General features: G+C 32.2%; 1 protein-coding gene and 1 long non-coding RNA gene across 2 annotated transcripts in view; both read left to right on the plus strand.

The window, feature by feature from the left end:
• The window catches only part of LOC123510758, a 3,044-nt gene extending 2,490 nt beyond the window's left edge, over nt 1-554 (plus strand). Inside the window, exon 2 of the long non-coding RNA XR_006676587.1 lies at nt 364-554. This is a non-coding gene — a long non-coding RNA (uncharacterized LOC123510758). The remainder of the gene's footprint in view (nt 1-363) is intronic.
• Nucleotides 555-1,302: 748 nt separating this feature from the next.
• Nucleotides 1,303-2,500, plus strand: part of LOC123510729 (zinc finger protein GLI2-like) — a 26,756-nt gene continuing 25,558 nt past the window's right edge. The window contains 1 exon segment of the mRNA XM_045266068.1: nt 1,303-1,538. The gene's annotated coding sequence lies outside the window, so the exon portion shown is untranslated.

Genomic DNA, 2,500 nt, shown 5'->3' on the forward strand with positions numbered 1-2,500 from the left:
ACACGAGGGAATGAAAACACAAAATAAACTCGAAAAAAAAATGAAAGTTGAAAAAAAGAAAAAAAAACCAGACGAAATGAAATAAGAGACACATATAGAAGGAAATAATGACTATTAAAAACACACACAAGAAAATTTTAATAAACACACACACACACACACACACACACACAATTATTGATAGAATTGTGAAGAGAAAATTCTGAAATCTTTGAACACATTATAGAAAAATAAATTAATGAATGAAAAAAATGAAAGAAAATTAAAGAAATTGTTGGTGAATTGAATAAACTATGAAACGAAAGACTTATTGGTAGAATTGTGAAAAAAAATATATTAATGAAATCTTTGAACGCATTACAGGAAAAAGAAATGAATGAATGAAAAAAAATATTGAAAATGCCAAAGAAATGGAAATAAATCTTAGGGAAATGAAAAAAAGTTGATGAAATGAATAAAGTATGATTATTTCCATTATTGATAGAATTGTGAAGAGAAGATCATGAAATATTGGATCACAGGGAAAAAAAAATTAATGGACGAATAAATGAAAATAAAACTAAAGAAATGAAAACAATAAATCTTAAGAAAATAAAAAAAACTTATTGTAGAATTTTAAAAGGAAAATAATGAAATATTCTGCTACATTACAGGAAAAAGATAATTAATGAATGAAAATATAAAAAAATACTATAAAAATGACTGAAGAACATAAAAAAACAACAATTTCTCCTTTTTTTCACCTTGACAATAGAGAAAATTAAGAAAATGTTGAAAAATTAAAGAAAATTAACAAAAGATAAAAAAAATAAAAGACATCTGAAGAAAAAGTTGATAATTTGAAGAAAAACTATACAAAGATTAAAAAAACTGTGAATATCTTTAAAAATAATAATAGATAAAAAAATTAGGAATATCAAGAAAAAATGGATGAAATAAAGAAAAAACTGGAATATCTTAAGAAAAAGTAAAAATTAAGAAAAACTGAAAATATCTTAAGAAAAGTAAAAAATTAAGAAAAACTTGGAATATCTTAAGAAAAAATGGATAAAATAAAGGAAAAAACTGGACTATCTTAAGAAAAAGTAAAAAAATCAAGAAAAGCTGAAAATATCTTAAAAAAAGTTGAGAAATTTAAGAACAACTGAAAATATCTTAAGAAAAAAAAATTAAACTAGGAAAATCTTAAGAAAAAACAGACAAATTTAAGAAAAAACTAGGAAAATCTTACGAAAAAAGTAAAAAAGAAATAAAAACTAGGAAAATATTACGAAAAAGTTAAAATATGAAAACTAGAAAATCTTGAAAAAAAATTGAAAGTAGACAAAAAAAATGAAAAAAAGAAAACCAAGAAATAGCGGAAGAAAATGATGAAAATGCGTCTGCTGATGATAATGATGACAGTGAAAGGAGGAAAAATTATATCATGCTATAATCTATTAAAGGTGAACGAAGTGTAGTGAAAAGTGTCTCTTATTTCAGTGGGTTTCCATTAATATTTCGTACATACAGGATAACGTGGGACAGCAGCAGTGAAGGTGAGCGAAAACTTGCGGAAAATACGTGTTAATTGTATGGGTGTTTTTTTAATGTTACGTGTGAAAATGTTCGGACCACTGAAGCGAACCAGTGAACCAGAACGAACCTAGCTATTGAACTGGAAGAGAGAGAGAGAGAGAGAGAGAGAGAGAGAGAGAGAGAGAGAGAGAGTTTTATAAGAGTAGATAAATAGTAAAAGTTCTTAGCAGAGAGAGAGAGAGAGAGAGAGAGAGAGAGAGAGAGAGAGAGAGAGAGAGAGAGAGAGACAGAGTTACCTAAGAAGAACAAACAATTGAATAGGAAGATACTAAAGATAACCGTATCACGACCTTATCACACACACACACACACACACACACACACACACACACACGTGTGTGTGTGTGTGTGTGTGTGTGTGTGTGTGTGTGTGTGTAATTCACGTCGGTTGCCTGCTGGTCACCCAGCCAGTCTTCCCCATTACGGAGCGAGCTCAGAGCTCATAGACCGATCTTCGGGTAGGACTGAGACAACAACACACAACACACACCGGGAAAGCGAGGCCACAACCCCTCCAGTTACATCCCGTACCTATTTACTGCTAGGTGAACACACCCCACACATTAAGAGCCGCGCCCATTTGCCTCGCCGCGCCGGGACTCGAACCCGGACCCTCTCGATTGTGAGTCGAGCGTGCTAACCACTACACTACGCGGTGTGTAGTGGTTAGTTAGTGGTTAGTGTGTGTGTGTGTGTGTGTGTGTGTGTGTGTGTGTGTGTGTGTGTGTGTGTGTGTGTGTGTGTGTGTGTGTGTGCGTAGCCATTTACATTGCACCCAATCAATTACCTGAAGAAGTTAATTAAGTTTACCTGTGTGTACCTTTACAGAGACCACGGTGAGAGAAAGAGAGAGAGAGAGAGAGAGAGAGAGAGAGTTTGATAAGAGTATATAATTAATTCATAGGACAAAGAGAGAGAGAGA

This window comes from Portunus trituberculatus, chromosome 4 (genome assembly GCF_017591435.1).
Source record: "Portunus trituberculatus isolate SZX2019 chromosome 4, ASM1759143v1, whole genome shotgun sequence".
NCBI lineage: Eukaryota > Metazoa > Arthropoda > Malacostraca > Decapoda > Portunidae > Portunus > Portunus trituberculatus.